This window comes from Nothobranchius furzeri, chromosome 7 (assembly GCF_043380555.1).
Source record: "Nothobranchius furzeri strain GRZ-AD chromosome 7, NfurGRZ-RIMD1, whole genome shotgun sequence".
In the NCBI taxonomy this organism is placed as follows: domain Eukaryota; kingdom Metazoa; phylum Chordata; class Actinopteri; order Cyprinodontiformes; family Nothobranchiidae; genus Nothobranchius; species Nothobranchius furzeri.
Window position 1 is genome coordinate 4,059,590 of NC_091747.1, and position 20,574 is coordinate 4,080,163.

General features: G+C 38.9%; 1 long non-coding RNA gene across 1 annotated transcript; it reads left to right on the forward strand.

Annotated features, from left to right (window-relative positions):
* Positions 1–7,317: 7,317 nt before the first annotated feature.
* On the forward strand, positions 7,318–16,084 carry LOC139070633 (uncharacterized). Its single transcript, XR_011521118.1, has 5 exons — positions 7,318–7,784; positions 8,748–8,913; positions 12,991–13,086; positions 14,613–14,772; positions 15,897–16,084. It is a non-coding gene; the product is annotated as an uncharacterized lncRNA (long non-coding RNA).
* Positions 16,085–20,574: the final 4,490 nt, after the last annotated feature.

A 20,574-nucleotide genomic window follows, 5' to 3' on the forward strand; every position in this document is an offset into this window, starting at 1 on the left:
TTTGTGTGAAACAAGGTCCAATCAGGCTGAAACGTAACAAGAAGGTAGAATCTATTGAGTTGTAAGTGATCTGAATGTTTCATGATGATCGCACATTCCTAAGGGGGTCAAACCATGTCCCAAATGTCACCGGGCCTGGTGTCACTTTAAAGAAGTAGTCCAGTTACACCTTTGTGGGCTTATAACTTGGCTTCTGAATGTCCTAGAGAGATCAGGTTTGTTTTAGTGTACTCCAATCAACAGCCCCTACAACCACAAAAAGGAATGGAGTCATTAGCACTTATGGTTTGTAAATGGCACCCAGAATTATGTTGCACGAAGCACAATTTCACATCATTCTGGGTCCATTTGTGTGAAAAGAATGTCCATTCAGGCTGAAACGTTTCTAAGAAAGTAGAATCTATTGAGTTGTAAGTGATCTGAACGTTTCATGATGATAGCACATTCCTATAGGGGGTCAAACCATGTCCCAAAGGTCACCGGGCCTGGTGTCACTTTAAAGAAGAAGTCCAGTTACACCTTTGTGGGCTTATAACTTGGCTTCGGAATGTCCTAGAGAGGTCAGGCTTGTTTTAGTGTACTCCAATCAACAGCCCCTACAGCCACAAAAAGGAATGGAGTCATTAGCACTTATGGTTTGTAAATGGCACCCAGAATTATGTTGCACGCAGCACAATTTCACATCATTCTGGGTCCATTTGTGTGAAAACAAGGTCCAATCAGGCTGAAACGTCACAAGAAGGTAGAATCAATTGAGTTTTAAGTGATATGAACGTTTCATGATGATCGCACATTCCTATAGGGGGTCAAACCATGTCCCAAAGGTCACCGGGCCTGGTGTCACTTTAAAGAAGTAGTCCAGTTACACCTTTGTGGGCTTATAACTTGGCTTCTGAATGTCCTAGAGAGATCAGGTTTGTTTTAGTGTACTCCAATCAACAGCCCCTACAACCACAAAAAGGAATGGAGTCATTATGGTTTGTAAATGGCACCCAGAATTATGTTGCATGAAGCACAATTTCACATCATTCTGGGTCCATTTGTGTGAAAACAAGGTCCAATCAGGCTGAAATGTTACAAGAAGGTAGAATCTATTGAGGTGTAAGTGATCTGAACGTTTCATGATGATCGCACATTCCTAAGGGGGTCAAACCATGTCCCAAAGGTCACCGGGCCTGGTGTCACTTTAAAGAAGTAGTCCAGTTACACCTTTGTGGGCTTATAACTTGGCTTCTGAATATCCTAGAGAGGTCAGGTTTAATTTAGAGTACTCCAATCAACAGCCCCTACAACCACAAAAAGGAATGGAGTCATTATGGTTTTTAAATGGCACCCAGAATTATGTTGCACGAAGCACAATTTCACATCATTCTGGGTTCATTTGTGTGAAAACAAGGTCCAATCAGGCTGAAACGTTACAGGAAGGTAGAATCTATTGAGTTGTAAGTGATCTGAACGTTTCCTGATGATAGCACTTTCCTATAGGGGGTCAAACCATGTCCCAAAGGTCACTGGATCGGTGTCAATTTAAAGAAGTAGTCCAGTTACACATTTGTGGGCTTATAACTTGGCTTCTGAATGTCCTAGAGAGATCAGGTTTGTTTTAGTGTACTCCAATCAACAGCCCCTACAACCACAAAAAGGAATGGAGTCATTAGCACTTATGGTTTGTAAATGGCACCCAGAATTATGTGGCACGAAGCACAATTTCACATCATTCTGGGTCCATTTGTGTGAAAACAAGGTCCAATCAGGCTGAAACGTTACAAGAAGGTAGAATCTATTGAGTTGTAAGTGATCTGAACGTTTCATGATGATCGCACATTCCTACAGGGGGTCAAACCATGTCCCAAAGGTCACCGGGCCTGGTGTCACTTTAAAGAAGTAGTCCAGTTACACCTTTGTGGGCTTATAACTTGGCTTCTGAATATCCTAAAGAGGTCAGGTTTGTTTTAGAGTACTCCAATTAACAGCCCCCATTACCCCAAAAAGGAATGGAGTCATTAGCACTTATGGTTTTTAAATGGCACCCAGAATTATGTTGCACGAAGCACAATTTCACATCATTCTGGGTCCATTTGGGTGAAAACAAGGTCCAATCAGGCTGAAACGTTACAAGAAGGTAGAATCTATTGAGTTGTAAGTGATCTGAATGTTTCATGATCATTGCACATTCCTATAGGGGGTCAAACCATGTCCCAAAGGTCACCGGGCCTGGTGTCACTTTAAAGAAGTAGTCCAGTTACACCTTTGTGGGCTTGTAACTTGGCTTCTGAATATCCTAAAGAGGTCAGGTTTGTTTTAGAGTACTCCAAATAACAGCCCCCATTCCCCAAAAAGGAATGGAGTCATTAGCACTTATGGTTTTTAAATGGCACCCAGAATTATGTTGCACAAAGCACAATTTCACATCATTCTAGGTTCATTTGTGTGAAAACAATGTCCAATCAGGCTGAAACGTTACAGGAAGGTAGAATCTATTGAGTTGTAAGTGATCTGAACGTTTCATGATGATAGCACTTTCCTAAGGGGGTCAAACCATGTCCTAAAGGTCACCGGATCTTGTGTCACTTTAAAGAAGTAGTCCAGTTACACATTTGTGGGCTTATAACTTGGCTTCTGAATATCCTAGAGAGGTCAGGTTTGTTTTAGAGTACTCCAAATAACAGCCCCTATTACCTCAAAAAGGAATGGAGTCATTAGCACTTATGGTTTTTAAATGGCACCCAGAATTATGTTGCACGAAGCACAATTTCACATCATTCTGGGTCGATTTGTGTGAAAACAAGGTCCAATCAGGCTGAAACGTTACAAGAAGGTAGAATCTATTGAGTTGTAAGTGATCTGAACGTTTCATGATGATCGCAGATTGCTATAGGGGGTCAAACCATGTCCCAAAGGTCACCGGGCCTGGTGTCACTTTAAAAAAGTAGTCCAGTTACACCTTTGTGGGCTTATAACTTGGCTTCTGAATGTCCTAGAGAGATCAGGTTTGTTTTAGTGTACTCCAATCAACAGCCCCTACAACCACAAAAAGGAATGGAGTCATTAGCACTTATGGTTTGTAAATGGCACCCAGAATTATGTTGCACGAAGCACAATTTCACATCATTCTGGGTCCATTTGTGTGAAACAAGGTCCAATCAGGCTGAAACGTAACAAGAAGGTAGAATCTATTGAGTTGTAAGTGATCTGAATGTTTCATGATGATCGCACATTCCTAAGGGGGTCAAACCATGTCCCAAATGTCACCGGGCCTGGTGTCACTTTAAAGAAGTAGTCCAGTTACACCTTTGTGGGCTTATAACTTGGCTTCTGAATGTCCTAGAGAGATCAGGTTTGTTTTAGTGTACTCCAATCAACAGCCCCTACAACCACAAAAAGGAATGGAGTCATTAGCACTTATGGTTTGTAAATGGCACCCAGAATTATGTTGCACGAAGCACAATTTCACATCATTCTGGGTCCATTTGTGTGAAAAGAATGTCCATTCAGGCTGAAACGTTTCTAAGAAAGTAGAATCTATTGAGTTGTAAGTGATCTGAACGTTTCATGATGATAGCACATTCCTATAGGGGGTCAAACCATGTCCCAAAGGTCACCGGGCCTGGTGTCACTTTAAAGAAGAAGTCCAGTTACACCTTTGTGGGCTTATAACTTGGCTTCGGAATGTCCTAGAGAGGTCAGGCTTGTTTTAGTGTACTCCAATCAACAGCCCCTACAGCCACAAAAAGGAATGGAGTCATTAGCACTTATGGTTTGTAAATGGCACCCAGAATTATGTTGCACGAAGCACAATTTCACATCATTCTGGGTCCATTTGTGTGAAAACAAGGTCCAATCAGGCTGAAACGTCACAAGAAGGTAGAATCAATTGAGTTTTAAGTGATATGAACGTTTCATGATGATCGCACATTCCTATAGGGGGTCAAACCATGTCCCAAAGGTCACCGGGCCTGGTGTCACTTTAAAGAAGTAGTCCAGTTACACCTTTGTGGGCTTATAACTTGGCTTCTGAATGTCCTAGAGAGATCAGGTTTGTTTTAGTGTACTCCAATCAACAGCCCCTACAACCACAAAAAGGAATGGAGTCATTATGGTTTGTAAATGGCACCCAGAATTATGTTGCATGAAGCACAATTTCACATCATTCTGGGTCCATTTGTGTGAAAACAAGGTCCAATCAGGCTGAAATGTTACAAGAAGGTAGAATCTATTGAGGTGTAAGTGATCTGAACGTTTCATGATGATCGCACATTCCTAAGGGGGTCAAACCATGTCCCAAAGGTCACCGGGCCTGGTGTCACTTTAAAGAAGTAGTCCAGTTACACCTTTGTGGGCTTATAACTTGGCTTCTGAATATCCTAGAGAGGTCAGGTTTAATTTAGAGTACTCCAATTAACAGCCCCCATTACCCCAAAAAGGAATGGAGTCATTAGAACTTATGGTTTTTAAATGGCACCCAGAATTATGTTGCACGAAGCACAATTTCACATCATTCTGGGTTCATTTGTGTGAAAACAAGGTCCAATCAGGCTGAAACGTTACAGGAAGGTAGAATCTATTGAGTTGTAAGTGATCTGAACGTTTCCTGATGATAGCACTTTCCTATAGGGGGTCAAACCATGTCCCAAAGGTCACTGGATCGGTGTCAATTTAAAGAAGTAGTCCAGTTACACATTTGTGGGCTTATAACTTGGCTTCTGAATGTCCTAGAGAGATCAGGTTTGTTTTAGTGTACTCCAATCAACAGCCCCTACAACCACAAAAAGGAATGGAGTCATTAGCACTTATGGTTTGTAAATGGCACCCAGAATTATGTGGCACAAAGCACAATTTCACATCATTCTGGGTCCATTTGTGTGAAAACAAGGTCCAATCAGGCTGAAACGTTACAAGAAGGTAGAATCTATTGAGTTGTAAGTGATCTGAACGTTTCATGATGATCGCACATTCCTACAGGGGGTCAAACCATGTCCCAAAGGTCACCGGGCCTGGTGTCACTTTAAAGAAGTAGTCCAGTTACACCTTTGTGGGCTTATAACTTGGCTTCTGAATATCCTAAAGAGGTCAGGTTTGTTTTAGAGTACTCCAATTAACAGCCCCCATTACCCCAAAAAGGAATGGAGTCATTAGCACTTATGGTTTTTAAATGGCACCCAGAATTATGTTGCACGAAGCACAATTTCACATCATTCTGGGTCCATTTGGGTGAAAACAAGGTCCAATCAGGCTGAAACGTTACAAGAAGGTAGAATCTATTGAGTTGTAAGTGATCTGAACGTTTCATGATGATCGCACATTCCTAAGTGGGTCAAACCATGTCCCAAAGGTCACCGGATCTGGTGTCACTTTAAAGAAGTAGTCCAGTTACACATTTGTGGGCTTATAACTTGGCTTCTAAATGTCCTAGAGAGATCAGGTTTGTTTTAGTGTACTCCAATCAACAGCCCCTACAACCACAAAAAAGAATGGAGTCATTAGAACTTAAAGAGCGGGTCAATTGAGCCTCGGAGTCCTTCTCCACCCACGTATCAATTTTAAAAAATGCAACATTAGTAGGCGTTGCCTGGAGGACCGAGAGGGCGGAGCCGCGGCAGTGACGAAGACGATGGCTAACTAGACGAAGCTAGCTCCCTTCACTCTGAGCAGTTGATAGAAGTGGAGGACGTTTCTCCCCCTCCTTACACAGACACTCGAGAAGAAAGGGACCAAGTCTATTTGGAGGAGACAAGCGGACCTGAGTCTTATTGTTTTGAGCTTGTGAGTTGCCTGAAACTCCCAGAACCGACCCAACAGAATCACCTCTGAAAGGTAAGTAGCCGTTAGCCATAGCATTGGATTAGCTGCAGGGTTTGTCTCCACGGCCCTAAAAAGCTAGTATTCAGCATGTTTTAGAGGTTTATCTGCTTCAGCACACCTGGTTTTAATCAGCAACAAATAGCTGAGCTGCTTAACAGCTAATCTAACCTGTTAAAGCAGGAAAATCCACTGAAACATGCTGGATAGCTCTCCGGTAGCCCTGGGCTCAAGTTACAGTCTGCTGAACCCTTACCAAAAAGAAGTACACCGAAGTATACTTGAAGTATACTAAAAATGAATACAGTATACTTCCAAGTTTACTTTCAATGTACTTATCAGAAGTATAGTTATCCGAGTACATTTTTTAAATACTACTAAGTATACTTTAATACATACTTACATTAAAGTTTACTTACATTTAGACTATACTTGTACTTGACTCTATCAGAAGTATATTTCACCAAGTAATGTATAAGTATACTTAATATATATATATATATATATATATATATATATATATATATATATACTTATATAATATAATATATATAAGTATATATATAATATATATATAATATATAAATATATATATTTGGAACTTTTTATTTTTGAATTAGAACAACAACATTTACATGGAGATGCATTTGAATTTCTTCTTCCCTTCTCCAGGGCAGTGTTTCCCTGAACAAAGTTCGAATTTCCTTGTGGCCATGAGATCTATCCAACTTAACCAAATCACCAATCATTACATATAGTTCTGACAAGCTTTCTCTGTATTCATCTTATCTGCTCTCTACTACATTCTACATTTTACTTTGATCTAGCTAAATAACTCACCCAAAAGACAAAAATACATAAATAAAAAAATAATAATAATAATTTTCACATGAGAGTACTATCTTTCTAACATTTGTTTTATAGGTTCCCAAATTTTTTCAAATTTCCCTAGTCCCAGTCATAGTCTTGCATTAAATTGTTCCATTTTGTAGACCTGTCTAACTCTGTCTCTCCACTGTGCCACCCTTGGGGGTTCTGTGTCCAGCCATAAAACTGCAATACACTTCTTGGCAGTCATAAGCAGAATTTTGATTAAGTATGTCTCCATTACGTGTGTAAGATAGCATTCCCAGTACAAACCATTTTAACTTAAATTGTAATTTCACCTTCAAGGTTCTTTCAATTTCTCCCTAACACCTTCCCAGAATGGTATGAATTTAGGGCAGTCCAAAAGTATATGTGAAAAGTCTCCCACTAGCCCGCATTTTCTCCAACATAAATTTGAAACATTACTATTTAGACATGATAAGTGGAGTTTTAAAGTATATATAATATATATATATATATATATATATATATATATATATATATATATATATATATATATATATATATATAATATAGAAGTATATATTATTCACCTTCCATTCAAATTCCCTCCAAGACAGACTATTAGTTAGTTCATGGCCTGCTTCAAGTGTTTCCTCCCATTCCTCATCTGTTATCATTATGGTCACTTCCAGTTCCCATTTTTCTTTAATATCTGTATTCTTAACAATCAAATCCTGTTGCAAAGCTTTATATATTTTGAAATCAGTCCTTTTTTTTTGACATGTCCTTTCTGTTTAACATAATCACTTCCTCCATATTAAGTTTATCCTTTTTTGAATCTTTGCCTTATTTTGAAATAACTAGTCAAGTGAGTATTGAGTGGTACTGGACTTCTGTAAAAATAATTTTCATAGGGATGAAAAAAGTACTCTGTCTGCCTGTCCTAAATAACATATTAAGCATGAAATTACGAATTATTGTGAAATTACACGCACAGGAAGTGCTTTTATTTTGTAGCATTTGCTCAGTCGGCTCTCGAAGCTTCTCAGCAGACCGAGAAGAGCAAAGGTTGGAGGAGCATTAACCGTTGGAGGTCGCGCTTTTGTTCTGCATCTGCACTTGACAGTCACTGGTTCTGCACCACTGAGCTAAATGTAAGTAGCCACCATAAAAGTTGCTTAAATGTTTTAAATGTTTTTAAGACGGACATGGTGAATAATGTTGGCCACGTAGCAAGCTAATATGCTAAGTCATTGCATGAGTTAGCTGTGTTATTAACTTTGTGTGGACTAAAGTATTAAATGAAATGAGCAGCGCTATCTCATTATTAAAGGTTAGCATTACTTTAGATACTTTTTTATTAGACTTCTAGAGACTTATTCCCTCCATTTTTGCCCCCTCCATCGTAATTTTTTAAACGTTCTGAGAAAAAAATAAAAGCGGGAGCTCAGCGCCACCAAGTCAAACTTAAACGTCCACTTATTAAAAGTAAATGAGCAGTGGTCTCTTGTACAGCAATGAAAAAATCAGTCTGTGTTGTAAACTATTTCCCCGTAGCACCCGTGCGATAGCTTTGCAAGCAGCCTGCTTTTTTTTTAACCGTAGAAGAGGATTGTGACCGCAAGAGACAAAGCGGTGCTGTATCTCGATGCTGTGTTCCCTCCTTCCCTCCATTTTTGTCCCCTCCATAGTTTTTGTTAAAATGTGATGTTCTGAGGACAAAAAAAAAAAGGTAAGTTCAGTTAGCTCGCGGGAGTTTGTCAGTTTTTGTGAAAAGTTTTATTTAATACACACATAGACATCGAAATTTTGTTAATGTTTTATCATCAAATTAAATAGTGCTCAGTTGCACATATCTTGAACCGCAGAACGCTGTTTTTATTAATTTCACAGTATTTTAGTGTTGTAATTTTGTCCTTGCTGTACGCTGTTACTCCAGATTCTTTTCTTTAAATGTTATGTTTTTAGCTTTGTGTGGATAAGTCAAATTACACTTGAATCTCCTCACATAGCTTCATATATAGTGGAGGACTGCCTAAATTTTGCAGACTAACACAGACCTACCTTGTGATTCACAATGTTTGCTATCTCTGTACTGATTATGCTTCTTGGTGTAGATGTGTAAATGTAGAGCATCTGCGTTCCTATGAGCTGTCAGCCACACCGGGAAGCCTGTCTATGAATCTGCAGCCAGACTTCACTGATCCAACCCCACTCTCTGCACACAAGATTGATGGCATGCTGCTGTTGACCCCCAAGAGGTTCATACAAGGGAGACCACTGGTGAGTAATTCTCACAATCTGCATTTTTGATGGCACATCCTAAATAACATGACTATATATGTATGTATGTATGTATATATGTATACAGATTTGTCTTTTAAAACTGGTGAACATACAATTTACAGGTAATGCCTTTATGCTATGAGTATTAGAGCCACTGATGGAAAAAAAGTATAGAATTCTGAGAAAATAAGTCATAAATCTGAGTTTAATCTCAGAGTTCTGACTGGTACCTAATACAAAAAAAAAGGGAAATTGGGGAAGATTATGAGGGGGGATCAGAATTCTGACTTAAAGTGCATGTCAAGTGTGCCTCAGAGTCTTACCCCACCCACGTATCAATTTTAAAAACTGCAACATTGGTAGGCGTTGCCTGGAGGACCGAGAGGGCGGAGCCGCGGCAGTGACGAAGACGACGGATAACTAGACGAAGCTAGCTCCATTCACTCTGAGCAGTCATTAGAAGTGGAGGACGTTTCTCCCCCTCCTTACCCAGACACTCGAGAAGAAAGGGACCAAGTCTAATTGGAGGAGACAAGCGGACATGAGCCTTATTGTTTTGAGCTTGTGAGTTGCCTGAAATTACCGGAACCGACCCAACAGAACCATCTCTGAATGTAAGTAGCCGTTAGCCATAGCATTGGATTAGCTGCAGTGTTTGGCTCCACGGCCCTAGAGAGCTAGTATTCAGCATGTTTTAGAGATTTATCTGCATCAACACACCTGGTTTTAATCAGCAACAAACAGCTGAGCTGCTTAACAGCTTATCTAACCTATTAAAGTAGGAAAATCCACTGAAACGTGCTGGATAGCAGGTCTCCAGGAGATCTGGGCTCAAGCTACAGTCTGCTGCATAAAGTTATGAAAATATCCCATGAGAAAATTATTCTGTAATGTGTTCAGCCCATTAAAACTGCCCTGATTTCATTATTTATTTACTGATACTAGCTGCTCTTGGTTGCAGGTGATCCTCTGGTGTCTGCAGCTGGTCTCCTGCTGGTGTCTTCAGGATCAGGAGCTTCCAGAAGAATGTGCCTTTCAATGACTCTTTCCACCTTATTTGTTATATTAATTAAATAAATCTCAATTTATATATTTCCTGTTTTTGTTCATGTCCATAAATACTTAAACATGCTTGAAATTAAACCGAGCTTTTAACAGTGAGGTGCTAGTTTAGTTCATCACAATAGAGCTAGATAAACATGCGACAATGTGATAATTCAATTAATGTAATTTATAAATATCCATTAAAATATCAAAACTGGAATCAAAATGAGATATTTGGCAGCACAAAAAACTTGTCAAACACAATATTTATTATAATAATTGTAGGCAGACAGGAGACAGAGCTGATGGAGGTTCTCAGTCATCGAAGGATGGCTGAAGGCTTTCCAGGAACAGGAGATGTGGTGTTGTCTCTTCTCTCTCTATTCTGCCAGATGAGCTGATAGGTTACAGGTGTGTGAGGACGTCCTCATGCTGTCATAACCAGATGACAGGAGTTATCAGGTGATCAGCCAGGCTAATGATGAGATGCAGAAAGAAAACAAATCATGCAGAAAGAAAACAAATTCAGGACAGTGTACAGTAATAAAAATAATATGTGGTGTTGCTCACCTTATGTGCTCTTATAGTTATTAACGTGTGCCTGCCTCATGGTGTAGAGTCCATATTTTGCTGAATGTCCTGCAGTAATGCAGGTTATTAGTTAATTTACTTTTGATAGCAAAAACAAAATATTTAATTTAAAAGTTGTTTTCCAGGTGAATCAGCTCACACGTCACCACCAAGTGTCACAGGGCCAGAATCAGTAGCCTCCTTCATGATGTAATCACATACTTATTTAATTGTTAATATCTTAAAAATTCAGAAATGTTTTAATTTTTTTTACCTTGAACAGTTCACTGAGCTTGTACTGTCACTGAGGTGGAAGCTGGAATCAACAGCAGACACCTCACATCTTGGTCTTTTCAGGAGGTGTGGATGCTCTGGGACCTTCTGGAAGATGAATTTCTGTCATGGTCCCTGTGTCACAAGACACTGAGGCTGTGAGCTCTATAAAAACAAAGAAGCAGCACATTTATAAATGTTTAAAAGAGCATAAAATCACTTGTAACAATCTGTAAAACAAATGAAAACTAGAAGGTAATGAAATGTTTACATAGAAGATTATTAAAAATAATTCACCTTTGCTACGGGTAAGGCTTCACGTCAGCCTGGACAAGTGCATTCTTGCAGACTACAAAATCAGTCTGACAGCCAGTGTCTTGGGTAGATTTAGCCTGAAAAAAAATAGAAGCACATTGATGTTTATAAAGTCAGATAAAATACAAAAGAAACTGTCCCATATAGGCGCTTTATAACATTCCTAGTGTGTGATGTTATTATAACGTAAAAGTCAGTCACATATGATGTGGAGATCCTGAAATGCGACCTCCTGAACAGAATTCCTCACGGAACCGGGTCACGCTGTGCTGGATTTCACGCTGTAATGCTGTCTGTCAACTAGTGCTGCATTAGTTAGAGCCACTGTTGCAGAATTACCGACTGACACAAAAACAACCCGAATTTTCTCTGAGCCTGACAGTCAGGTGGACCGTTTTGTCGGCCAGGCCTTCGAGATATGTTCCGATTCGCCACTGATTCTAACCTTACATCCCGTTCCACATTTTGTGAACTTGACAAATCAGCCCGAAGGCAGTGCAGGCTGATATTAGCTAAATGGAGTGAACCACGTCTCTCAAACTTTGCATTTAGGAAGGGAATTGTCTTTAGAAGATGTTAAAACTTTTATTTAGCTTACTCACCTCAGACTGGAGCCCGTCATGGTGGGGGAGCAGAGTCGGTGGGCTGTATCTAAATCGCGGAAGAGCCACGGTGGGCACAGCCTCCCTCTTGGAACGGAAACGTGCAGAATCGCGGGTAAAATGCTGGTTGCAAACTACAGCACCAGGCGGGAGCTGAATGTTTTCCAGACACGCAACCACTGGCGCCTAATTTCTAAGTCCAGCGGAAAGGAGTGCAACCCGACAGAGCTCCGCAACCATACTACACTACACCATCTCACCATACCAACACGATATGGAGCACTAAACCCGAACTACTTTCCTAATTACACTAACAGCCAAACAGTAACTAAACTACAATATCCAACAGCCAAGCTAACACTAAATAAGTATGTATAACACTAAAAACTATGCTAAAGACTAGGATATGCTAATGCTATATGCTAATGCTGAACTACTGCTAGCCTCCTACACTCGCATGCAAATCCAACTCCCAACTCGCCACAAGGCGTGGCCGAGACTCCCGATGCTTTTATAACGTTGACACAGAGCTGCTACGTAGTACTCTACTGGTTTACGTAGTATCTTACTCTTTAGCCATTGGCTAAAATTTATTCAAAATGAGTCAAATTCTATGTTTTAAGCTGAAGGTGGAGCTATACTGTGGTATTTAGGCAGAATTTTTAATTTTTAAAGAAAATGCACCAAAATGCTAAAATAATGAATACACACATTTAAAACACTATTAGACACTCATTTATACAGTTCATCAGCAAAAAAAAGTTAATTTAGACGTTACTTGCTCTTTAAATCTTAAAATTCAGGCTTTTTTTTGTTTGTTTGTTTTGATTTTTTTTAACAAAAAAATTCCTAAATAGTTTTTTGTTTGTTTGGTTTTAGGTTTATGAAAAAAGTCAGAATTTTGACTTTAATCCCAGAATTTTGAAATTATCTGACCTTTTTTTTCTCAATTTTCTTTTCTTTTTCTTCAGTGACTCTAATTAGGCAATAAGGCAGTTTTAGGGCCACTGAAGGAAACAATTGAATACTGAGATAAATGTCAGAATTCTGACTTTATTTATTTTATTTATTTTCAGATTTTTTTCTTCTTCAGTGGCTCTAATACCCCTCCGTATTATGTAATGTTAAACACTTCAAATTAACTTTTGAATTCAGCAGTTTATCATTGGATTTAGATGCAGATATCATTGTCTTGGAAAATTGGTCACAGCAGTTTGGCATTAAGTTTGATTAGTAAACTTGACAGTATTTACACTCTTAATCTTCTTAGGAATTACATGATGTCCACACAAGGCGTACCACTGTTCTCCATGCCCATCCAGTCTATCTACTTGAGGAAACCTCTGGGTTTTTGAGGACATGTGTGGTAAGTCCCAGTATTGTAAATTTGAACAAATCATTCTATTTATTTATGCATAAAGACAACACAAGGACAACGCACATGAACATTTTGGAAAAAGTGCCATTGTTTCAACTACAAACCTTTGGCAAGATGTTTAAGCCTGCCACACACGAGAGCAATCAGCTGAGCAAACGGCCTCGAATGACTGTTTGCTCAGCAGATTGCTCGCCATGTGCGCCTGATTTTCACTGAGTTTTCTGCCTCACGAGACGCTGAGGTGAATATCTGACCAGTTAGATATTTTCCGCCTCACAGGGGTAAAAACTCGCTGTGTGTGCACTACTGAGCTGCTGGCTGAGCTGAAATATTCTAGTGGCCAATCAAAGCACTTTCTCCGCTCACATGACCCCAAGATGTATTCAGATGCAGCCCCTTACCCTGTCTGCGTGTCTGAAAAATAAACAAAACGGTACCTTGTGGATCGATGGGCCCACTGTTTCCATTACCCTTTCGGAAGGATTCTGGGTCTTCCAGGTGCATCTCTTGGAGTAAATTGGCATAAACTCCTTGCCTGGTCCATCTTTCCAGCTACTGTACCCATATTTTCCTAACCTTCAAATGCCGGTGGCGGCGACGTTTCATCAACAAAAAAGGATAGGTATTTCCTCCGTTTCCAGCTCTGTCTGTGTTGTTTCTTTTCTGACATGCAGACGGGGCTGCCATCTTGGGGTCATGTGAGCGGAGAACGTGCTTTGGTTGTCCACTAGATTATTTCAGCTCAACCAGTAGCTCGGTAATGCGCACACGGTGAGTTTTTACCCCTGTGAGGCGGAAAATATCTTAACTGGTCAGATATTCACCTCAGCGTCTCGTGAGACGGAAAACTCTGTGAAAATCAGGCGCACATGGCGAGGTATCTGCTGAGCAAGCGGTCATTCGAGGCCGTTTGCTCAGCAGATGGCCCTCATGTGTGGCAGGCTTTAAGGCACTGAGAAAAATCAACAATCACTGCAAAGAATTCAAGTAGCTTTCATTAGCATAACACTGGCACACACTGAAGCCATCTCACTTTATTCGTAAATGAGAGCACAAAGCAACAGAATGAACAGGAGTAGGGCTGGGCGATATGGCCTAAAATCAATATCACGATATATTGAAGATCTCACCCCGATAACGATAAGTAGGCGATAACTACAGGAATGCGTAGCAACAATATTTGTCCACTAGATGGGGCTGTCTCATGTATTACATTGACTAAAATTTTACATGACTCAAGGTGCTACAGCTTCTTAAAGGGACATAAATGTGGCCAACTTACACATCTTTTCATTTTTTTATTATCAAATTTATTGACATGGGAAAAATTATCTGGATGAGAGACAAGAAATTTGATAACGATAAATCTTTGATATGTTGCCCAGCCCTAAACAGGAGTCTATCAGACTGCATTTATTGTTACTTACATGACAATCTACTGAAATAAAAATGGCCACAGTCAGAGTTTCAGTTCAGATGTGATTAGTGTATGATCTCCCTTTCATTTTTGTAAGGATGATACCAATGAGCCGGACCTCAGGGATGCAGCAGTTGTCCTCCTGACAACCATCACCGATGATGCAGAGAGTCCAGTTACGTACGACCCAGTGAGAATCTGTTATCCTAGAGGGTGATGTGATTGTCGACCTCTCCAGGCTTCCTGATGCCTTCCTGGTAATGTTCGGCCTCATCTATGCCTTACATCTAGATTATCCGAAGGGACTGACCAACACATTTGAGTTCACGCAGAAAATCTTACTTGGTCTTGATGAGTCTAAACTATCACCCAAGCTGCAGAGTCAAAAATGACCTGATGTTACACGTGTAACTCAAAATCTGAAAGAGTGGTGGATTCAGATGGCTCACTCTGTTAGAGCATTGTCCACATCCACAATGTAATTTACTATTTGTCTGCTCTTTAATTGTTGATGTTAAAGTAACACACCACCATTTGGGCAAATATGTTCATTTTCCACTTCTCCTTGAGTTAACCCTCCCACTGTCCTAATGGGTGTGACCCCCGCGAGGAAAGTTGACCATTGAGCAGGGTTGATGGTTCATCCCTTCGGTCCACGTGGCAGGGGTGAGGAGTGAGCACCACCTCACCCCTGCCACGTGGACCTCAAGGGATAAACCATCAACCCTGCTCAATGGTCAACTTTCCTCGCGGGGTCACACCCATTAGGACAGTGGGAGGAACAGTTGAGTTTTACCTTTTCTCTGTTCGTCCAGCCGTTCTGAGTCTGGCAACTCTCATTTGTGGCTTTAGTTTAGCGTGAATAATTGAATCGGATTAGCCCATAGGCTAATCCGATTCAATACTCAACTGGTTTTATGCCAAATGGCATAAAGTACTCAATGTCTTACTTGATAGTGGTTAGTGTAATTCATATTTTGTTAATGTTGAATTGATGTGCATCCTGGTGTTGCTTTAAACCACCTACTCAAAGAAAGACTACACACTGCTGTTGTCCAGTTTTCAAAAGTGTGCGTTTGTAATTGTTTCTTTCAAATTTTGTTTTATTTTCTGTTTGAGTTGGCTTAATCAGTAACTTTAATTTGATCATAATTTGAAAATATATTTAATATAAACTCCAAATATTTAAGTTTATTTATGGTCTGATTTACTAAAATATCTGAGTTTATAAACTCAGAAAATATGAGGCAACTGATTGCCTTACATTTTTTGAGTTCTGCCTACTTATTCGGGTTTACAGTGTACGAACTGTAAAGATTTTGTGGTGTCAGAGTTCACCTAACAGTTCAAGTGTTCATTTATTTGCTTTGTGTGTTCACAGGGCATGCTCAGTTGAAGTTTCCATCTCTGCGCGTTCAAGATGTAAGAAAAATAACACGAAAGAAATGCAACAATGAAAACTTCAAAAAGGCATCAACAACCAAGCAAGTGGATCCATAAAATGGACTGATTTTTTTAAAGGCATTTTTAAAAAGTCTTTCAAAATGGACAGAATTAACGCGTCATGTTCAGAACAATTTGTGTTCTCATCTTTGATTAATCCTGGTAAACAGGTCTGTTTTTGTTCTGTTCTAATTCTCTCTGTTTAATAAATTTAAACAAAATGACTTAGCTATTTTATTAAATTTTTTTTCTCTGCATAAAGACGAAGTATCAGTAAATAGTGGAAATTAAATGTATTGGTAGTAAGCAAATAGCAGATGTTAAATGTTACTTGCAGTATGTGTTTATAGAAAAAATAGAGATACTTAAATGTACTAAAAGAATATTACGTCAAGTTTACTGTAAAGTGTACTTTCAAAACTGTAAGTATACTCAATTATATAAGAAGTACACTACAAGTAAACATATATTATTACTTTAAGTATAATTTTAAGTATACATTCAAAGAGAAAAGTATACTCAATTATTTCAGAAGTACACTACAAGTAAACTTATAATGTTACTTAAAGTTTATTTTTGAGTATACTTTCAAGGGCAAAAGTTTACTCAATTTTATTAGAAGTAAACTTATACTGTTACTTTTAAGTATACTTTCAATGAGAAAAGTATACTCAACTATATCAGGAGTACACTACAAGTAAACTTATATTGTTACTTTTAAGTAAACTTCCAAGGAGAAAAGTGTACTCAATTATATCAGAAGTACACTACAAGTAAACTTATAAGTATACTTCCAAGGAGAAAAGTATACTCAACTATATCAGGAGTACACTACAAGTAAACTTATATTGTTACTTTTAAGTATACTTCCAAGGAGAAAAGTATACTCAATTATATCAGAAGTACACTACAAGTAAACTTATAAGTATACTTTCAAGGAGAAAAGTATACTCAACTATATCAGGAGTACACTACAAGTAAACTTATATTGTTACTTTTAAGTATACTTCCAAGGAGAAAAGTATACTCAATTATATCAGAAGTACACTACAAGTAAACTTATAAGTATACTTTCAAGGAGAAAAGTATACTCAACTATATCAGGAGTACACTACAAGTAAACTTATATTGTTACTTTTAAGTATACTTCCAAGGAGAAAAGTATACTCAATTATATCAGAAGTAAACTTATAAGTATACTTTCAAGGAGAAAAGTATACTAAATTATATCTGAAGTACACTCCAAGTACACTTGTGAGGTTACTTTAAGTATACTTTCAAAGAGAAAAGTATACTCAATTATATCAGAAGTACACTACAAATAAACTTAAATTATTACTTTGAAGTATACTTGTAGTATACTTCAAGTATACTTTTAGCGGCCCAATTTAGTCCCAAGGAGTATACTTTGAAGTAAACTTTAAGAACAAGTATGCAAATAAACTTCTGTACACTTAAGTATACTTGAAATTAGATACTTAAAGTATACTTCTTTTTCGTAAGGGAATATAAAGTTATGAAAATACCCCATGAGAAAATCATTCTGTAATGTGTTCAGCCCACTAAAACTGCCCTGATTTCTTTATTTATTTACTAATAACAGCTGCTCTCTCGGTTCTAGGTCCTCTGGTGTCTGCAGCTGGTCTCTGCTGGTGTCCTCAGGATCAGGAACTTCCAGAAGAATGTGCCTTTCGATGACTCTTTCCCCCTTATTTGTTATATTAATTAAATAAATCTCAATATATATATTTCCTGTTTTTGTTCATGTCCATAAATACTTAAACATGCTTGAAATTAGAACGAGCTTTTAACAGTGAGGTGCTAGTTTAATTAATCACAATAGAGCTAGTTAAACATGCAACAAAAATGTGATATTCAATGTAATTTATAAATATCCATTAAAATATCAAAACTGGAATCTAAATGAGATATTTGGCAGCACAAAAAACTTGTCAAACACAATATTTATTATAATAATTGTAGGCAGACAGGAGACAGAGCTGATGGAGGTTCTCAGTCATCGAAGGATGGCTGAAGGCTTTCCAGGAACAGGAGATGTGGTGTTGTCTCTTCTCTCTCTATTCTGCCAGATGATCTGATAGGTTACAGGTGAGTGAGGACATCCTCATGCTGTCATAACCAGATGACAGGAGTTATCAGGTGATCAGCCAGGCTAATGAGATGCAGAAAGAAAACAAATTCAGGACAGTGTACAATATGTGGTGTTGCTCACCTTATGTGCTCTTATAGAATATTAATGTGTGCATGCCTCATGGTGTAGAGTCCATATTTTGCTGAATGTCCTGCAATAATGCAGGTTATTAGTTACTTTACTTTTGATAGCAAAAACAAAATATTTAATGTAAAAGTTATTTTCCAGGAGAATCAGCTCACACGTCACCACCAAGTGTCACAGGGGCAGAATCAGTAGCCTCCTTCATGATGTAATCACATACTTATTTAATTGTTAATATCTTAAAAATTCTGAAATGTTTTAATTTTTTTTTTTTACCTTGAACAGTTCACTGAGCTTGCACTGTCACTGAGGTGGAAGCTGGAATCAACAGCAGACACCTTACATCTTGGTCTTTTCAGGGGGTCTGGACGCTCTGGGACCTTCTGGAAGATGAATTTTCATCATGGTCCCTGTGGGTCACCAGACACACTGCGGCTGTGAACTCCATTCTGGCTGGCTATGTAAAAACAAAGAAGCAGCACATTTATAAATGTTTAAAAGAGCATAAAATCACGTGTAAAAATAATCTGTAAAACAAATTAAAACTAGAAGGTGATAATAAAATGTTTACATAGAAGATTATTAAAAATAATTCACCTTTGCTACAGGGAAGGTTTCACGTCAGCCTGGACAAGTGCATTCTTGCAGCTAAATCAGTCTGACAGCCAGTGTCTTGGGTAGATTTAGCCTGAAAAAAAAAAATAGAAGCACATTGTTGTTGGGAGTTTATAAAGTCAGATAATATACAAAAGAATCTCCTATATAGGCGCTTTATAACATTCCTAGTGTGTGATCGTTGTTATAACGTAAAAGTCAGTCACATATGATGTGGAGAGCCTGAAATGCGACCTCCTGAACAGAATTCCTCACAGAACCGGGTCACAAGCTGGATTTCACGCTGTAATGCTGTCAACTAGTGCAGCGTTAGTTAGAGACACTGTTGCAGAATTGCCGACTGACTAGCTAAAGGAAGTGAACCACGTCTCTCAGACTTTGCATTTAGGTAGGGAATTGTCTTTAGAAGATGTTAAAACGTTTATTTAGCTGACTCACCTCAGACTGGAGCCCGCCGTGGTGGGGGAGCAGAGTCAGTGGGCTGCATCTAAATCGCGGAAGAGCCACGGTGGGCAGCCTCCCTCTTCAAACGGAGGCGTGCAGAATCGCGGGTAAAATGCCCACAGAGTCACCGCAACCATACTACACTACACCTACTCACCAATACTAAGACGATATGGAACACTAAACCCGAAATACTTTCCCAATTACACTAACAGCCAAACACTAACTAAACTACAATATACAACAGCCAAGCTAACACTAAATAAGTATTTATAACACTAAAAGATATGCTAAAGACTAGGATATGCTAATGCTATATGCTAATGCTGAACTACCGCTGACCTCCTACACTCGCTTGCAAATCCAACTCCCACTCGCCACAGGGCGTGGCCGAGACGCTCGTTGCTTTTATAACTTTGGCATGGAGCTGCTACGTAGTACTCTACTGGTTTACGTAGTACTTTACTCTTTAGCCATTGGCTAAAATTTATTCAAAATGACTCAAATTCTATGTTTTCAGCTGAAGGTGGCGCATTACTGTGGTTTTTAGACAGAATTTTTAATTTTTAAAGAAAATGCACCAAAATGCTAAAATAAAGAATGCACACATTTAAAACACTATTAGACACTCATTTATACAGTTCATCAGCAAAAAAAAGTTAATTTAGACGTTACTTGCTCTTTAAGGTTTTTAAATGGCACCCAGAATTATGTTGCACGAAGCACAATTTCACATCATTCTGGGTCCATTTGTGTGAAAACAAGGTCCAATCAGGCTGAAACGTTACAAGAAGGTAGAATCTATTGAGTTGTAAGTGATCTGAACGTTTCATGATGATCGCACATTGCTATAGGGGGTCAAACCATGTCCCAAAGGTCACCGGGCCTGGTGTCACTTTAAAGAAGTAGTCCAGTTACACCTTTGTGGGCTTATAACTCGGCTTCTGAATATCCTAGAGAGGTCAGGTTTAATTTAGAGTACTCCAATTAACAGCCCCCATTACCCCAAAAAGGAATGGAGTCATTAGCACTTATGGTTTTTAAATGGCACCCAGAATTATGTTGCACAAAGCACAATTTCACATCATTCTGGGTTCATTTGTGTGAAAACAAGGTCCAATCAGGCTGAAACGTTACAGGAAGGTAGAATCTATTGAGTTATAAGTGATCTGAACGTTTCATGATGATCGCACATTCCTAAGGGGGTCAAACCATGTCCCAAAGGTCACCAGATCTGGTGTCACTTTAAAGAAGTAGTCCAGTTACACATTTGTGGGCTTATAACTTGGCTTCTGAATGTCCTAGAGAGGTCAGGTTTGTT